Genomic DNA, 19279 nt, shown 5'->3' with positions numbered 1-19279 from the left:
TCCAGTTCAGGCATCTGATAAAGCCAATTCATAAACACAAAAGCTCATACAAAAAGGGAGATAGTTCATCTTCAGCCCCACAGGGCAATTTGGTTCCGTCTCTGCATGAGGACAGCAGCTGCAAAAGCTCCCTGGGATCCATTAACATGTTAGGAGTCAGGCCAGCAAGCCTAAATCCTCCATTCCTCTCACTAAGACATCCAGCACCCCAATCCCTTGGGTTCACAGGTGGCTGGAGTTGTGGCGTGATTCCCATTATTATCAGACCATCATCTTGGAGGGAAAGGGGCAATGGGAGAAAGGAGGAGGAAGCAGGCCCAGCCTGCCTCCTTTTCCCCAGACTGCATCTCAAAACCGACATCACTGGGCCACCAACAATGCCATCCTAAGCACAGCTGCCCCTTATAGGCCCATTGACTTCAATGTATATCTTCAGGGGAAGGGGCCCTGGCTCAGTGGTAGAGCCTCTGTTTGGTGTGCAGAAGGTCCCAGGTTCAATCCCTGGCATCTCCAGCTGCCAGCATCTGGCAGTAGAAGAACAGCTGGCTTTTTGTGCCATGCTTTTTCTATCCGAAGGAGTCTCTTAGTAACTTACACTCACCCACCCTTCCTCTCCCCATCACACTGTAAATAAATCTTTGTTGGTCTTAAAGGTGCTATTGGACTCAGACATCCTTTGAGGTAGGTGGGACTGAGGTAGCTCTGAGAGAATCATGACTGGCCAAAGATGACCCCGCTGGTTGCATGTGAAGGAGGAGTGGAGAATCAAATCCAGTTCTCCAAGTTAGAGACCACCGCTCTTAACCACTGCACCAAGCTGGCTCTCAACAGGTGATGAGAAAGTTCTGCCCAAGAGCCATTTCCAGTCTGAGTATACAGTACTGAGGATGACGAGCCCATCTCCTTATGCAATATAAGGCAGCTTCATATGTTCAATGTACACCCCTGCAAGCCCACTGACTTCACAGGTCAACCTTCTTTGTCCATTGACTTCAATGGAGACTCTTCTAACCCATTGGCTTCAATGGCCATCACAGGGTGTAACTGTGAAGTTGGACTCTGTATGACTGCACTGCAAGCATCTCTGCACTCTGCTTGAGAGCCAGCTTGGTGTCATGGTTAAGAGCAGCGGCCTCTAATCTGGAGAACTGGGTTCAGTGCTTCACCCTTCCACATGCAGCCAGCTGGGTCACCTTGGGCCACTCATGGTTCCCACAAAGGTCTTTCATCCTCACAGGGTGTCTGTTGTGGGGAGAGGAAGGAACGGTGATTGTAAACCGCACTGAGACTCCTTTGGGTGGTGAAAAGCTGGGTACAAAAAAACAACTCTTCCTCTTTTTCTTCATCTTCTTCATCTTCATCTGCTTTTACTCAATCTCAATCATCCACCTGAAGCATAATATCTAAAATGAAACAGATCCCCTTTCATCACCAAATGGGCTCCAGGTCTCTGATCCATGCGCAACTCTGTTCAAATCCAGTTCCTTCTCAAGAACTACTGGATCCTGGCCTAAAATCTGCCAGCATCTGAATGATACCTGACAAGGGTTGGGAAGGAAATAAACGAAGGCCAGTGAAGAACGGCAAACTCTGGCTGCTAGCAACTCTACAGCAGGGAAAATGCAGAGACATTAAACAAGTAAATTGGATTAGGAACAAGATGAATCCAGTGACCTTCCTCCCGCTCAATCATATGCTGCCAGCTAAGTGTTTGAGTCTGAAAAATTGCACTAATGAAGCTATTTGAAGGCTTTTGTGGACAACTGCTTCCTCTTTGAAGATTAAATGAATGATGTTGATGTGATTAATCTTAGTACAGGGAGTGATGCAGCAGCCAGAAAATACCTTGGTGATTTTCATAATTAAACTGAATCAACATTTCAAAGAAATGCCAGTGTTATCACTTGTATATTAGAATTACATTCATTAGACAGAAGAAACAAATAATTTGAGCAAACAAGATTTTCCTTTTGGTGTGCTGAGACTTTTTGTCATGTCTCTCAGCCTCTTACTATAAATCACCCCTACAGTTTAATTTTAGACTCGCTCCCTCCCGGAATTTTTTTACTGCTCATTTTCATTAGCACCTTCCTAATGAATTGCAACCTTGATTTCTGGCTCAGTTCAGAACATTCTTCAGCTAGAAATTGGGCCTGCAAGTTTAGCGACAATTGTGGGCCCCCCTCCCAAAAAAGGATGCCAATATCAGGGCCCCTGACAGCCAGCTTGTAGTGGTTAAGAGCAGCAGCTCCTGCACGTGCAGCCAGCTTGGGCTCATCATAGTCCTGATGGTGCTGTTCACACAGAGCAGTTCTCTCATAGCTCTCTCGGTCCCACTTTGAGGCTCCTCCTGGTAGAGAAAAGCGGGCTGTAAAAACCAACTTGTCTACTTCAATCACAAGTGATTATGATGGCCTCTGTCTTTGCTTGTTGTTTTTCTTTTCTAATCAGGTGACCACACACCTTCATGGTGGTCAGGTCTAATCACCACTATGAGGGGGTTTGATAGCTAAGTAGAAGCTCTCTGTTCAGGGACACTTTCTGCCTATGACTACCAGATCCTGGGGAGAAGACATAAAGAAGAGAGTTTGTTGCCTTCAAGGCATGCAGCATATCCCGTAAGAGTGCTCCGATCGGGTTCTCTGATCAAGCAGAACGCTACTGGTGTTCTCCCTCTAGGTCTCTAAGAACTTATGTTAGGTGATACCCTCACAAATGGTGAAGGTTTGGATGATTTCTGGAAGTTTTAGTTCCTTTTGGATTGCTCCCTCTGCCCAGCTTCAATGCAAGGCAGGGCTTGGTGCCAAAATGTTGGAGGAATATCATCTGATGGGGGGAATTTAAGGCAGATTTGCCTTGCTGAGTTTTTTTGCTATATTAAAAAGAATTGGTTCTTATATGCTGCTTTTCTCTACCCAAAGGAGTCTCAAAGTGGCTTACGGTTGCCTTCCCTTTCCTCTCCCCTTAACAGACACCTTGTGAGGTGGGTGAGGCTGAGAGAGCCCTGATATCACTGTTTGGTCAGAACAGTTTTAGTGCAAAATAAGTCATTCTGTATTATTTGTCATCAAGTTACTTCTGCAAGAAATAATGATACACATCATTATTTTTCATTTTTCGTTCATATATTCAGCATTCGCCATATTCAAGCATAGTGACATCACTCATAGGAATCATACCTTGTGAATATCACTTGGACCATAAAGGTGTGACTATGCCTAATGCTGAATATATTCATGGAAAATAACGAAAGGTGGGCAGCCAAAGACATATTTGTGATAACTTTTCTTTAAGGTTTGTTTAAGGAGTCAGGCTTTGGCAGTCAATGTATGTCTTTTAATTTGTTCATAGAGTCTTTGAGGAAGGCAGCATTGTTGAAAACGAGCTTTAAGTTCCCGGGGCTCGTTCTGACTCTTCTTTGAAGAAGAATAAACATTGGTTTGATTTGTCATGGTCAGCTTGGTCACTTTTGTCCTGGGCAGCTCGGCTGATGGGTCCTTCTCGTTGCCCTGCACCCCAGCCAGATTTTTCAGGGGTAGGGAAGGAGGGAGAGCTGAAGACATAGGGGCTGGTAAAGGTAGGGAGGCTGGTGGATGGGAAAGAGAAAAGGAAGCAAGTGGGGGGGGGAGTGTTACTGTGGCACTAGGCATGGCTTGTCATCACCAACAGCTACAGAGGCAAGAGGCCCAGAATGGCAATAACAGCACATGGTCAGGATCTGCCTGTTTGTCAGCCTCCTGCCATGGTCATTTGAGAGTGTTATTTGTTCAGTATTGACGAGGTGTCAATTGTAACCCGTCGATGCCAGCTGTCAATGCAAGGTCATTGAAAAGGGGGGGAAGCAAGCCTGAGAAAGGCTCAGCCTTTGTAACTGTCTTTATTGCTTTGCTGTGCTTGTTCTGTTGTGTGGTCTTCTGATACATTTCTCCTGGGAGGGGGAGCTGGAATGTTGCTGGATGAGCCTGGCCTTGGTTGGCTTGGCATGCATGATGTAATGTGCACCTGGGTGCAAATTTAGTTTTGTGGGAATGGGGAAGCTCATTTTTTTCCCCTGGGAATGGGGCCATCCTACCTTTTTTGACTGGGGCATGTTTATGTCTATCAGGGGTGGGGACTCTTGGGGTCATATGTATCAATGTATTGCCTATTGATTCAGTTTCAGCAAGAATAAACATGAGCTTCACATCACCGCTTCAATAAACTGCTTTTGCTAACATGCCAAGTGAGTTAATTGGAAAAACCTATGGGGGTCTGACATACAGGGCTTTATCTGACCTGACCCGGCCCAGTACTTATGGCAGCTGCACCACCGGGAACAGCCCAGCACTGGAGGCCACCATGAAACTTGGCCAGACCTTTCCTGGGGAGAAGTTGCCAGAGATAGGGAAGGAGGGAGAGCCGAAGACTGGGGTGCGGAGGGAAATAAAGGTAGGTTGACTGGTGGGTGAGAAGTGGCATCAACTCAGAGCTCCACTGGGTCATCCTGATGTATGTATAGATCAAGGACAGGTGTAGAGAAAATCAAGTAACAGACATGGGGCTTGTGTAAAGCAGCCCTGTTAATGGACACACTGGGAGAGGCAGGCCACAGGGATGAGCCAACATGGCTGTTCCTGCCATGCAGCATGCGCCAAAGTATCAAGCATCCTGCAACAGACACACATACAGTCCAAAGAGAGATGCATTTTTGCAGCCTTGTATATCGTTTTGCAGGACGACCAGCCGACCTTCCCCTTCCTTCGCCTTTTCTTAATGCAAGTACAAGTGAAGGCGTGGGGTTAATGACTGCTGCATCGGTGCCAATGCACTGTGTTACTCGTCCTATCACCACTTTAAATTATTCTAAAGGTTTCTCTGTGACTTTTGGTAACCCTGATATTTGCGGTGCACTCTCAGTCCGTGAACAATCTCTCCCATCGCTGTTTAATAGAAAAAGTGAAATTACTTCCTTAGCTTAGTGGATAAAGAACTAGCCTTTTACCTCTGGGCCCTCCAGTCTGGTCCAGCTTGTCATCTTAAGTGAAATGAGTTTAGTGGTCTCCACACAATCTCCAGTGTACAATAACCAACAAGCCACATTTACACTGCGTTTCAGCTCACGGACAGAGGTAACTTGGGAAGATAGGGATGGTTACAGAGGCTTATGAACTTGATGGGTTTCTTTCTTTTCTTTTCTTTTTTTTAAGGGGAATAGTTTCAGAATGTGATGGGGAGGTTTAAAATCTAGGGTGGTGTTATAGTTAAGACAAGGGGTATGCACCCCCAAGTCCCTGACTGAATCTTGAGCTGTGGTCTTTATAGCTGAACTGCATGGTGCATTGTTGCTTTGGAGTCACATATATACTTATTATTAAATTTATTATAAATTTGCTGCTTAAGTAAAGCATGCGCAATAATGACAAGACTGCTCTGCTATTCATGTCTTATCAAAGGATGCTGCAGGGGAATAAAAGGTTGTGATCGATCTCAGAAGTAGGGAATTTTCTGGAAGGATTTTCATTTTACCCCTCTCCAAGAAACATGGGTGGTAGAAGAAATGTATTCTTGGGGGGGGGGGGGAGGGGATGTGTGCCATTTGTATCAGTGGCTCAAAGAAGGGAGAAGGGTGGACAATCCAGGCATAGCCTGTTTGATCGCCAATTCTATTCTGATTTTTAAAAAATACAGAAATTATACGTTGGGTATATGTTTGCTGTTTAAAAAAAGAACCTTGGATTATACTATGAAGGCTACCCCATACCCGAAAAATATGGTGAAAGGATTACCTTTTGCAGACACCATATTTTTGCCATTTCACATGACGCCATCAACATCCAGAGTCCCAGCAGCAAACCGGTAGCTACATCCTTCATTTTAAAGCGCTAGTTGGGGAATCCACAAAAGTACCCTATATACTTGCGTATAAGCCTAGTTCTTCAGCACCTTTTTTCACACTGAAAAAGTCTTCCTTGGCTTATATGCAGGTATACTGAAATAAAAGCCTGCTCCAGCCAGCCAACTGTTGCATTGCCTTTTGCAGTCTGAGCTTGCTCTGGCAGCTTGTAGGACATCAACAGTTTGACTGAGGGACTCTGATCTTTTTTTTTCTCTTTTGCCTTCACTTCTTCCTCTTCTTAATCACTTCTTCCAAACGATTCTTTTGGTTTCTGTGAGTGGGGTGGGTTTTGAGGGTGCCTTGGGATTTCTTTCAGTGTTCAGTTTTACAGTTCTATATTTCAGTGTTTTGTTCTGGGGGCACTGCAGTTGTAGTTAGAGTTGTTCATTCTCCCAGTTTGGTAGCTGTTGTACTTGTAGTAGGTTGCCAACTTCGGGTACTGTTGTTCTGCTCTGGTTTGCTGGTCTGGCGGGCACTTCTTGGTTCTCCTGCCAGAGCTGTTCTCACAGAGCAGTTCTGTTAGAGCTTTCTCAGTGTCTCTGGCATCAAGAGAGGAAGGGAAGGCAACTTTAAGCCACTTGGAGACTCCTTTGGTTAGTGAAAAGCAGGGTACAAAACCCAGCAGCTATTCATCCTCTTGACTTTTCTGTTTTTGTTGGGGGGGGAGGCTGGATGGGAGAGCCTGTGATGATGGAGCATTTCCCACCCTCGGCTTATATGCGTGTCAATAAGTTTGCCCTGACTTTGTGGTAAAATTAGGTGCCTCAACTTATATGCGACTATATACGGGTAGATTCCCCCAGCCATGTAGTGTGAGCAAGAGGAGAGCAGCCAGCAACCACACACTAAGGAAAGGTGTGGAGGCAAAGTAGCGCTATCTCTGCCTCCAGCGCCTGTCCTCGCACCCACCTCCCTCTCCCTTCTCCCGGGGATGGATTTTAAAAAATATTTAAAGCAAACTGCCTGGAGCAACGAATAGGTGTTAAATCACCCAGGCAAAGCAAAAAAAAAAAAAAAGAAAGAAAGAAAGAAAAAGAAAAAGAAAATCTCCACCAGTTAATACATGTCTCTCTAAAATCCCCTGTCCCCCCAAAAAATAAGGCTTGAGATTAATTTTTAAAAGGTTCAATGCTCATGATTGCAAAACGGGAGGCATTAAAAATGCACTATGCATCTATAATTAGATGCATAGGCATCTCAACAGAGTTTTAGTTAAAAAAAAATAGCTGGCATTTCAGGTCCTTTAAAACATGGAGAACAGTGATTGGCTGCCCGGCTTGATTGACAGGCAGTGGAGAGTTGCAGGTAAAGCACGTTGCTCTCTTCCACCATTTCAAGCAGGTATACAGAGTGTCAAGAAGCGCGAGAAGGTGGCAGAGGAAAGTGATAGAGCCAGGAGGTGAAGAATGGCCAGAGGCACATTATTTTTTAGCATTATGCCATTGCGCTGGTGTAACACTATTTTTTTCAATGTGCAGAATTGCCCTGAGTTTATATCTCTTACAGGGTATATGAGGAGATGCCGGGAGATGTTGAGTGGGCTGATGGACAGCTTGAGGGAGCCGCATCCTGAAAATAGGTTCTGAGTAGGTTTGAATGCTATGACTGGCAGTAATGATGAGCAGTGGTTGGAAGCTTGTGGTGTGACAAGCTATGGTGTAGAAGCTATAATTTTAAGTATAATAGGGATTCCATGGACAGGATGGTCACTCTAGCAGGGCAAGTATTAATGGATCTCATCATTAGAGATGACTTAGTTATTTCAAACAGCTGAAAAGGGGATTAATGTTCTAGGAGACTTGTTTGACCAGGGTGGGGTGTGTGTGTGATTATTTTTTAGTCTTTCCAGATCTGCACCCTAGAGGATTAAAACTTGGGGGTCTTTTGTTAGTAGTGATCATCTAGCTGTTTGACTCCAGATTATAGTTTATACTCCCGTCTCTTGTGAAACAGAGTCCCATAGGCTTCCAGGAAGGAGAACCTTTGAAAGCAACAAATACAGTACCACAATTTTTACATTCCCTTGAGACCCTGGACCTTCCTTCTTCACTTTGGGCAAGATTCATCATTGGCCACTTTGTGAGGGGACAGGTCAACCAGGTCAAATAAGGGTAGAAAAGAATCTAAATCTTTTTCTTTCTTTTTTGCTTGGAAAGAGAAATGACAGGCACAGGGTGGGAGGGCTCTCTCCAGCCACCATTTTGAAAACCCTCAAGCTACGGTACTATTGAGAGGTCTTTACAATACCGTGGTTGGGCAACCCTGGGTGGACAGTGTTGACCAATGGTCTCATTTGGTCTAACATGGCTTCATGACCAGTTTCTGTTAAAATGGTGTGGTTAACATTTCCTCAGGACTGTTTACCTGAAAATGAGACAATACGTACCTAACATTGTGCCTGCCTTTTCCTCAACCTGGGTTAAATAATTTCCAACTAAATAAATGGCTAAAGGGGAAAAATAGATCCCCCCCCTTCTCCAGCACTATGTCCTATAGCAAGCCAGGCTCCCTGCTCTCCTGCACCCTGAGGCTAAAAGACAGTGGCTCATGTATATAATTGTCAACGAGCCTGAAAAGAGCAGCATGGTAGGATGCAGGGCCTTTGACAAAAGCTTGGGCTGCAGAACGCAGAGGGAGTAGCTTTCCACAGCACAGAGATAAATGTGATGCCCTGCAAACCAAGAGGCCATTCATGACATGGTTGTAGTGGCCAAAGAAAAAGTGGGCAACCGGATTCCTGAATATCGCTTCATGAATCCACACCAGCAACAATATTTGAACTGAGTGTTTCTTAGCTCACATGCATGAGCACTCATGAAGCTGACATTTACAGAGTCAGACCACTGGTCAGTTGGGTCTACGTGAATGGGCAGCAGCTCTCCCCCCCCCTCTCCCAGTCTCAGGCAGAAGTCTTTCATGTCACCTTCTGATTGGTCTTTTTCACTGGAGATGGTGGGGATTGAACCGGGGACTTCCCACATGCACAGCAGAGGCTTTGCCATTGAGCCACCAGTCCCTCTTGTTTCATCAAGAGCCTAAGGACTACAGCTTCTACGGTTCTGTGGGGAAAGAAAATGGAGATGAAGACTGTATTAAGCCATAGGACAGATATCTCCATGGTCTAGACTAGGATTTCCAGGTCCCCTCCTGGCCACCAGCAGAGGATGGGAAGGTAGGGTTGCCGGATCCAGGTTAGGAAACCCCTGGATATTTAGGGGTGGAGCCTGGGGAGAACAGGGACCTCAGTGAGGTACAGGGCCATAGAGTCCACCCACCAAAACATCCATTTTCTCTATGTGATTGTGGCATTAGTGTGTCTGTTTCTTCTTTATGAATCAGTGTCAGATAAGCTTGTTCCCAGGATTTTAGGAAAACTCTGCCAGGCTGGTTGATAATCTTGTTCATCGACATCTATTTTCTCCAAGGGAACTGATATCTGTATTTTGGAGATGAGCAATAATTCTGGGGGTCCCTAGCTCCCACCAGGAGGCTGGCAACCCTAGTCTGGACCTAGTGTCTTTTCTTAAATTTTCCTAAGCCAGCTTGGTGTCGTGGTTAAGAGCGTCATCTTCTAATCTGGAGAATGGGGTTTGATTGCCCACTCTTTCTCCAGGTGGGTGACCTTAGACCATACACAGTTCTCTCAGAGCTCCTTTGGCCCCACCTATCCCACAGAGTTCACAAGGTTCGTGATGTGTTAAGATCCATGAGGTATGATCCTTGATCCTTCGCTACCTGATGCTTTCCTGGACACCATGCTTGTGCACCTCCAGAAGCATGCTGAGTTGTAGGGAGAGGAAGGTTAGGTGATTGTAAAGCACTTTAAAAGTCTTTCAGATAGTAGAAAAGCGGGGTACAAATAACAAGCCCTTCTTCTAATCCTAGATGGATGTGAATTCTCAGGCCCCAAGGATCAGGGCACACAAAATGCAGAGGGCTCTCTTCTTCCAGGATTAAGTTTTAACAGTTAAAAAAAATTAAAAAACCCTTGCACTACATCCTTGCAGAATATCACAGAAGAAATGGAGGTGTACGCACCCTCTTCACACACAGGCGGAAAAGAAGAGACAGTATCCATGGCAATTGATATTAGATTCAGTTTTTAACAGAGCCTGAAATGTTAGACAGGAAGAACATCCATGCATCCTGGAACAAGCCATCTATCACCCAGTTTTTGACCCCCAGTAGTAAATAAAACAGACTGACAGGATAGTATTAAGGGCTAAAGAAGCATGGCATGGGACCACTCAAATAAGCCAGTACGTCTAGTTCATCACGCTCCATCCACAGCATTATGGCTCCGTGATGTCTGAAAGTTTCTCCGTGTATCGATCCCGGCTTTCAGAAATTCTGTGCCCTCCTCCCCTGCATCCCCTCCCTGCCTGTTCTCCCTTTCATCCACAGGATCCACATTTGTTAAGGCAAATGCAAGAGCACTCAGACAGGGTGATCTGCAAAACGCTGACGGCCCGTTCCACTCCATCCTATTGGCTTTAGGAACATCCTGGCCTAAGCACTTTGGGATGCAATGTCTTGCCATGGCAAAGTCATGCCATAATTTGTACCTGTGGAACCATCTTCCCCATTATGCCCCCAAAGAAACTCAAACGCGCAAAATCTGCTCAAGATCCCTGGCCGCAGAGAAGACAGATGGGCCCCAACAAGAACCAGGGCTTTCTTGGTCCTGGCACCGGTCTGATGGACCGCTCTCCCAAGTGAGATCAGCGCCCTGTGGGATTTACAATAGTCCCGCAGGGCCTGCAGGAGGAAGCTGTTCCACTGGGCCGATGGCTGAGGCCTGCAAACACCATCAGTAAGCTGGCCTCCCTGCACAGGAGATAAACATCTGAATGCCACTCAGCCATTAACACTGCAGTACTTTGCCTCCCTCCTACTGGAGTTCTTTTGATTATGTTCACGTGAATTTGATTGTTTAATGTTTAAAATGTTTTAACTATTGTTTTATCGTGATGGTCTGGAAGTCGCCCTGAGCCCTCAAGGAAAGGCAGCATGTCAATGTGAAAATAAATACAAAAATGCTGCACTGGGTAGAGACAGAGACTGTTGGTAGAGACAGACTGAACCTCTCCCTTTGTTTTCACAGATCTTTCTGGCTTCCTACCTAGTGGCCTCGGATATCCATGGAGTGGTTGGGAGCCTCTGTGCAGATGAGGCATCATTGTGCAGGCATACTGTAAAAGATTTCTGAGAATGGCCTATTATGCACGGCTGCTGAAACGGCGGCATGGAGAACGCGGAGGAGGAAGAAGCGAAGCAAACCGCTTACGCACGGGATGGAACGCAACAGTGGCAAAACCCAGAGTATCCGATTATGCACACGGCTACTCCGGAGTCGCTTCTGGTTGCGCCCTGGTCCCAGGAAGCTCCACTTTCTTCTGCATCTCACTAACACGGCTTTTTCGGTGGCATACATTGACTCTGCGCCCAGTTGCCGCCTGCAGCGTGCATAATTGGTGATTTTAGCCGCCGCCATTCCACCCCAAAAGCGGACCTTCCACTCCGTGCATAATGGGCTAACGAGAGGAGCAACTGAGAGCTTCATCACTGGCACAAACACGTCTTTCATCGGGAAGTATCCCTCTAAAGCAGCAGAGATCCAGCTGGGAAACATGGAAAGCCCTCTGTGATCTGAAACTGGTTCCAGCTTGTAGCCCAGGAGAGAGGGTGCATTCTGAAATCTCAAATCCCGAAACAGGGGGATGTGGGAGAGGCCCCTGTTCTATTGTTTCCTCATCATTGTGCGTATGTCTTCTTGGGCCACTTGCTTCCTTGCCAAAAGGTATATCGTAAAAATTAATCTGCCACACGGCTGAGGTCCTTTTCCACAGCAGTGGAATATGGGGCTCTCATGGGGGTAATGCACACTGCAGGGATTTGTGGCATCCCAACTTACTGATGTACCTTAATGATCCTCCACATGGATTTTGCGAGCACCACACTGACTTCTGAAGCATTTCCTGATGCCTGCTGATTTCTTGGCCCTTTAAGACCAACAAAGTTTAATTCTGAGTAGAAACCTTCACGTGCACATGCACACAAAAACCTATACCCAGAATTAGACTCTGTTAGTCTTAAAGAGGCCGCTGGACTCAGACTTTGTGCTATGGTTTCAGCCCAGTCCAGCTACACCTACCTGTATCTCCTGTACTACAGTAAGCAGGGCAAATCCACAATCTAAGGAATTTGGGGTCCTTGCCTAGCATCTGAATAGCAAGCAAACTGCTGAGCGTATCCGGGGTAGACACACCCTGCCTTGGGCTCTCGGTTTAGCCCAGCACCAGGCCTTCCTTCTGTTTCTGTATTTAGCAGACCCTGCCCTTTCTTTGGAAGCTGAAAACAAACAGTGCCTCTTCCCCAGCACAAAGCCAATTCCTTCCCCCCTCCCAGGGCAGCCAGTATGTTGCATTGTCTATAATTCAAAATTCCTAATGTGCGCCCAGGCTCAACTTTGTGGGGAACCCATGATAGACTCTAATGTGCTAGCAGAGCTAAGCTTAGTTCCAGCTTAACTGACATGATGAGCCAGTCATGGTTCTCTCAGACCCACTTACCTCATAGGGTGGCTGCTGTAGGGAAAGGAAGGGTAGATGATTGGAAGCCACTTTGGGACTCCTTCAGGTAGTAAAAAGCAGAGTAAAAAACTACAGCTCTCCTCCTCCTCCTCCTGAAATCTTTTCTTCCCTGATTTCTGGGGCTCTTGACTAAAGTTGACACAAAGATATTTCCATGGCCGTCTGGATCTCAAATAATGTTTATGCATATGAATGGAGCAGCCAGTGAAAAGCCTCCTCAGGACAGAATACTGGGGGATTTATTGTCCCCACAAATGGCCAGGCTTCAAAGATCCACATGGGCCCTGCAAGAGTTGGCCCAGTTCTTCCCAAATGAACTTACCAGGCAGTAGTCTTTTACCACACTGATGGCAAAGATTCAGCACAGGGCCAGCCACAGTTCAACACAGAAAATTATACTTGGGAGAAAAGATGTGCCAACGTCAGGAAGGGAAAGCAGGTTTTCCATCCCTCTCCCCATTCTTCATTCACCTGATCAGTTTTCCACAAAAGATTCCTGAACTGTCAAGGTTTATATTTCAAAAGAGAAAATTACAAACTTTGGCAATTTCACCTATACTGATGCCACTTTCTGCTCTCAATTCACTGCGATATATAAAAATGGGACTGTTGTTTTCTTCCTTTCTAAGCTGTTGCCTTTCATCATCTCTGCTTGGGTCCTATGAATCAGTTCTGCCTGCGCTCATTTCAACCACAGAGCCTGCCTCCTCTCCCACTAAAACTTCCAGTTATTCAAGGGCCTGTTGAAAACCACAGAGCTGAAACAAATTGAAGTTTTAGCCCCCCCCCCTTCCCAGTGCTTGTGGCAGAGTTTATCTAGACTACCCAGGATTCATTCATAGGACCCAAAACACAGTCCTGAACAAAAGAGAAACCCCACTCCTCACCTGGCTGGCCCCTCCCCAGCCCCACGGTCCTGGCCCCACAGTAGCCCCTCCACTTTCTCTCCTTTCCCTTCCCTTCCCAGACGCCAACCCAGCTGAGTGACCCGGGTCAGGGAACACATGGGAAGAGTCCTGGGTGCTGGGAAGCCAGACCTCGTGCAGGCTGACTCAGAAACTCTGTGCTGGGGTGATGGTGCAGGTGTCAACAGAGGGGGTTCCCAATGCCCCCTCTGGCACGCATGCCATAGGCTCGCCACCACTGATATATGGTCATACCACCCGATAAATGTTTAACATTTTTTTTAAAAAATTAATAAAAATCAATGCCTCAATTGGTAGTAATATCTGGGAAACCTTTCCATGGCCATCAAGAAGTCCCAGGGTGTCACGAAACCTTGTTTGAGAAAGCCTTCCCTGTATTCAGATCAAAACGGCGGAGAGGAAAAACAAACAGGTACATCCTTAATTTTCATAACCATTGCCCACTAGTTTACCAAAAGCTTCCGCTGAACACTCAACACTCCACACACACACACACACACACACAAACTGCTTATGCGACCGCACACTCTGGAAAGCTGCCCATCAGGATTCCAAGCTCATTTTCTCAGAAGCCGGGCTCACTGAATTCTGAATCCTCATTCTTAAATGAGCGTGTCTCGGATTACAAGAGGGGGCTCCTTGTAAAATCTGTCCGATGTGCTGGTATCTCACAGAAAGTACTTTAAAAACAACAACAACAACCCCTCCTCCATAGAAATATGTGATTAATGCCATCCTTGCCATTCCACTGTTAACGCCTGGGGCAGTTTTCGACAAAATGGTTAGCAGCCATTTAAACCCCATCTGTTATGACTCTGCTGCCGAGCGACTTGCCAGCGAAGAAACAAGCTGAGGGGGGAGGCTGTGTTTTAAAACAAGGGAATTTGGGCCTCCAAAGGACCGCTTTCCAGGGCCTGTCGCTTGTTCAATATGATGCTTGTATCTTTCTTGTGGGTCTGGCTGGCTGGGAACCGGGGGATGTTGCCTTTCTTCTAGAGCAGGGGTAGTTCGCTGGCAGGGGCTCCTGGGAATTGTAGTCCATGGACATCTGGAGGGCCGCAGTTTGACTACCCCTGTTCTAAAGAATGGTAGAGCACTGCCAAAAGATGACCTAAGAGGGAGAGATTCAAGATGCCAATTCCCATGCCCGGGGAACAAATGTACACTAAAAATGACACTTTTCCTGCACTGGTTTTCGGTTTGGTTTCGATCCCCACAAAGTTTGGACCAGTTGCCTCACCGTGCCTAGCAGTCAGATGGCAGGCTTAGGAGCATGGCATCTGCAGACGATTTCCCCTCCTGCGCTGGCAATGCAGAGCTTCCTGATTCCCACATATCTCAAAGTCTTTGCTGGATTTCCACCACACAGAAAAGGCCAGCGTCTCGTTCAGACTCACCCTGATCTGGATGGCCCAGGCTAGCGTGAGCTTGTCAGATCTAAGAAGCTAAGCAGGGTTGACTCTGGTTAGTACTTGGATGGGAGACCACTAAGGAAGTACAGAGATGCTGTGCAGAGGCAGGTAATGGCAAATCACCTCTGAATGTCTCTTGCCTTGAAACCCCAATCCATAAGTCAGCTGTGACTTGACGGGCACTTTACCCACACAGACTTTGGATTCTCTATGTTTATTAGTTAGACATACTTATTTATAGAGCAATCCTATTCAGGTCTGTTCAGAATCCTACTCTGCTATCTCCAATGGGGCTTACTCAAAGTGGCATCTTTCTATGGTTCTTGATAGCGAGTGAGCCGGACTCCTCCAACCCACTCCAACTTATTGTCCTAACCTGGATAGCCCAGGCTACCTTGATCTTGTCAGATCTCAGAAGCTAAGGAGGTCAACCCTGACTAGTATTTGAGTGGTCGTTCATCCAAGGAACACCAAGGGGCTTTACGCACCGGGATCTTTGTAGCAAATTGGTCACTGAATGAAAAATCGCCATTTAAAATAGTGGAATTCGTCGTTATGCATACCTGCCTTTGTAGTGGAATCCAGTTGCGTTTTGTAGCGTTTCCCACAGGCTTCCGGTCTCGGCAGAAATCGCTAGAAAGGAAGCGCTATTGCCAAGCTCGTCCCGCCCCTGGCCGTCAAGCAGCCAATGGGCAGCCGTTAGCATGCTCCCAAACAGCCCCTTTCCCTTTAAGAAAGGTTTAAAAAAAAAAAAAAACAGACCCATTGCAACGAATCTGTGTAGATTCGTTGCAACGGAGAGACCCATCCAGCTGCCTAATGTGTTTGAGCTGTCATTTGATCGTTTGATCGTTGCCACGCTTCCTCCGAGTGGAAAAAAAAAATCCCCCCCCCCCTCTCATGGGCCCGATTTTCGGCTGAATGAATGTGTAAAAATTAAAGGGAAAATACATCAGCAAACAGGCTTTTCTGTGGTTTGTGCTTAGTGACTAAAGGGGAGGGACTGAAGCCAGGGAAGCCTCTAAACAGAAAGAGGCTCGCTGGTGCGTTTATCCCCGCTCGCTTGGAGAAAAAAAAAATGGCGATCGCTTCGCCGGGAGATCAGAGAAGAGAGCCAGGGGGAGGGGACTTTGTAGAAACCGCAACAATGTTAACACACAGGTCTTTTTCGCTAGTGTTGCAGATTGGTTGCAGGAGTGTATCGCTTTCCGGAGGGTGAATCCACTTTTGGGGATTTCCCTGAAAGCGCTACAAGGAAGCGCTTTTTGCAGATTGGTTTCAGGTGTGTGGCAGATTGTCGACGACGTTGTGCAAAACAGCAAATCAGTAGCGTTTTCAATTGGCAACCATTGTGCTATTTTGAAGGCGTGCAAAAAGCCCCTAGGGGTCAGGATGCAGAGGCCGGCAATGGCAAACCACCTTTGTTTCAACATCCCCTGCCTGTCTGCCAGACAATCCTCAGATCTCCTGGAGACACTAACACACCGTACAATAAGTTAATAATTCTCCCCAGTGGGGGTCCAAAGTGCCTTACAACATTCTCCCCTTCCCCATTTCTTCCTTGCAGCAGTCCTAGGAGGTTGGTTAGGCGGAGAGCGTGCAGCTGGCCCAGGGTCCCTGAGCAAACTTCCAGGCTATGGCGGAGATTCAGAACTGGTTCTTCCAGAGCCTAGTTTGACATGCCAACCACTACCCCGTGCTGTTGAAAGCAGCAGAGAAAGATAAATGGCAACATGTCAAGGCTGTGGGACAGGGATTTAAATTTTTCAAATGTATGTATTTATTTTATTTATAGTTGGATTTATACAACCACCCCTCCCAAATACCAGCTCGGGGTGGTTTACAACATATCAATTACATTCAAACACTAATCATTAATCATGTGATCTGCACTCCCTCCTCGCACTCCTGTTCTAGATCTTTGAGGGGCTGTTAGAGGGTTGTAGACCACCATGGTTTTTAAAATGTTTTAGGAGTCTGTTTTGTATATGGATGAATGTCTGGAATGGTTTTAATGGGGCTTTTAATGCGGACAAATTGTAACCCGCCAAGAGCCAGTTATGAGAGTGGTGGGCAATAAGTCGAAACAATAAATAAATAAGTTAAAACAATGAAAATTGTAAAGGGCATAGGATTCCAAAACTGCTAGTATAAGCTTACTTGCCGATGTTACATTATATACCCATCATTCCCTCAGTTCCTTTTATTCCAGGGGGAGGAGGCCATTTCGATGTTGTTCCATAAATCATTGGGCCCCAGGATTTAGTGAATGCAGAATTGACACTTTGACGTCAAATTGGCAGCGGCATTTTTCGAAATGCATCCCGGGCTGGCCTGTGTGCACAAGATGCCTGAAGGACGGGACCCACTTGAATCGGACACTCCTGCCTTATGCACTCTTCTCTATCTTTTGCACATCTGCCTTCATTATTTTGGATTGCATGTTGTTTTTCTGGGCCCTTTTGAGAACTCCTATCGATGGGGGCTGCTTTGATTATTTGCCAGCACTATAAATGAATGCACTGGTGAACTCTGTCCTTGCATTTCGTTCAATGCACAGGCAGGCCCATTGTGCCATAAGCACCCAAAAGAATAATCATCCATTTACTCCCATTGTTCCTATTTGCCAAGGAGGCGCCTGGTTTTCTGCTAACAGTTCCAGATAAATTACTGTTACTGGTTTGCATTTGGGAGAATTTGTAAGGCTGTCTTTTTAAAATGATTGTTTGAGTTTCCAGAGCTGCAATTCTTTAACCTGCACTGGATGTGTGTGTGTATTATGAATACAGGTTCTGTCTGTCTCTGCCTGTCTGTCTGTCTATCTAATTTGTGCCTATACACATCCTGTCTCTCCACATGTAACCTACCATGGATAACATTTCAAAGGAATTCACGTGGAGACAATGATTATTTAAGACTAAGCCATCTGTGATTTGAGTTTTCTCTCGAATAAACCTGTATTTAATTCTTAAATAGCATGTGGTTATGTAAGAAACTCCTTAAGATTTCACATCAGCATCCACTACCGCTTATCACCGGAACACGTGCCCCATGTGTTATTATATGAGCCATTCACCTCTGGAGCTGTAGGTCACACCAGAGAAATGAGATGGGTGATACAGGTTTCTTGCATGCCGTGTGTTTAATCATATCCTCATGCTATCAAGCAACGTGGCTCAGCTGTTAAGCTCTGCTCCGCAAGAGGCTCCAAACGGCAGCCGTCAAAGGGCTATCATTCTCGGGACTGTGTGTTTTGCTAGCCAGGCAGAGCTTTTTGTAGAGATATGCAAATCTGCAGTCAGTTCCATTCACGCCACAGCTGCCTGCTGCATTGGCTCCGGCATCGAAATCCAGTATCGGCCACCTTTTTGTTCTCGTTTCGTCTTCGTCTAACCACTGTTTTGTGTATATCTCACTTATTCCTGCTAAATCTTTGATCACCATGCAGTTGGGATATGACCCAGCAGTGCCTGTAAGATCATCACAGTCAAATATGGAGGCTTATTTCACATGGACAACATCCTACTTCTGCTGCACCAAAACTGACTACACATTGGACCTGACTATACATTGTTTTATCTTCACAGTTGTAAGAATCACAGACCTCAGCATATATATATGACCGTAACTTTCAGGACCCTTTTGTCCAAGAGAAGTCCAAAACAGGGAAACTGAAAGACACTTTGGTGGAACTAACAAATCACTTTCAGCATAGTTTGAAATAAATCCTACCCACGGGCCTTGTTATGTGCTTCTACATAGGTACACATATGCCATCAAGTCACAACCAATTTATTGGCAAACCCCCCCACAAGGCACTTTTAAGGCAAGTGAGAAGCTGAGGTGGCTTGCCATTGCCCTCTCGTTCAGAATCATCCTTCGTGGTCTCCATTCCAAGTATAGGGTTGGCATGTCCATTAGTGCTCCTGGGGAAGAGCATTTTCTGGGAGTGATATTTGGAGATGTTGGTAGGGCAATGCTCTGGCTTTTGGACAAAACTCTATGGTAGAATTTGCTCCCTTCCCCCAACAAAACTGACATGACTTCCAGATGATGTCAGCACTTCCAGGTGACGTTATCATGTCACATTAAAATGCAACGTTCTTCGGGTTTCAGATAAGTTGGGAGAGAGCATGGGGGTGGTGAATCTGAAAAATGGGGGGACCCCCACCCAGACCAGTGGACCTGGCAATCCTACCCAATTACCAACCCGCTTAGTTCCGAGATCTGATGAGACTGGTCTGTATTATGCCCCCCTCTCTCCCAGTCCTCTTCTAACAGACTGAAAAACTTTTTGTAGTGGGAAACCCCTTCCACACAGCCATCCATGTCACCCTGCTTAATATCACATACACCTCCTAGTGTGAGTCCTTCTGATCATGAGGCATCTGTTATCAGAATAGAAGCTTGCAAGGCAATTGGGAAGATCCATCGGATCAAGTTCTTCCACTTGACATACACATTTGGCATCTG

The 19279-nt window shown here is 46.1% G+C and overlaps 1 non-coding gene across 1 annotated transcript; it reads left to right on the top strand.

Annotated features, from left to right (window-relative positions):
• The first annotated feature begins 441 nt into the window (after positions 1-441).
• TRNAT-GGU (transfer RNA threonine (anticodon GGU)) lies at positions 442-513 on the top strand. Its single transcript has one exon. It is a non-coding gene; the product is annotated as a tRNA-Thr (tRNA).
• The last annotated feature ends 18766 nt before the right edge of the window (positions 514-19279 follow it).

This window comes from Paroedura picta, chromosome 6 (assembly GCF_049243985.1).
Source record: "Paroedura picta isolate Pp20150507F chromosome 6, Ppicta_v3.0, whole genome shotgun sequence".
Lineage (NCBI taxonomy): Eukaryota > Metazoa > Chordata > Lepidosauria > Squamata > Gekkonidae > Paroedura > Paroedura picta.
This window is presented reverse-complemented; position numbering and strand designations above follow the sequence as displayed.